The following is a 289-nucleotide window of genomic DNA, read 5'->3' on the forward strand; positions in this document are numbered from 1 at the left end:
CAGACCCGTTTAGCACCCCGCAAGAGAAAGCAGCTGACAAACAGCAGCAACTCTGCCCGAAAGTGGATTTTAGGACTTTTCTTCAAAGACCCCCGGTAAACACCACAAACAAACAGAGCCGCCTTCCCGTCCCTTTGATCTGGATCTGCTCCGACATGCCAGGCTACTTTTTCCAGCTCTTGTTTACGAGCCGAGGGCAGCTCGCTTTGAAGACGGGAGGGAGTTATTCCTTGGAGAGGACACCACCGAAACGCAGCAGCGCCCGACAAGACAGACCGCTGACCGGCAC

This window comes from Buceros rhinoceros, unplaced genomic scaffold (genome assembly GCF_000710305.1).
Source record: "Buceros rhinoceros silvestris isolate BGI_N320 unplaced genomic scaffold, ASM71030v1 scaffold34607, whole genome shotgun sequence".
Lineage (NCBI taxonomy): Eukaryota > Metazoa > Chordata > Aves > Bucerotiformes > Bucerotidae > Buceros > Buceros rhinoceros.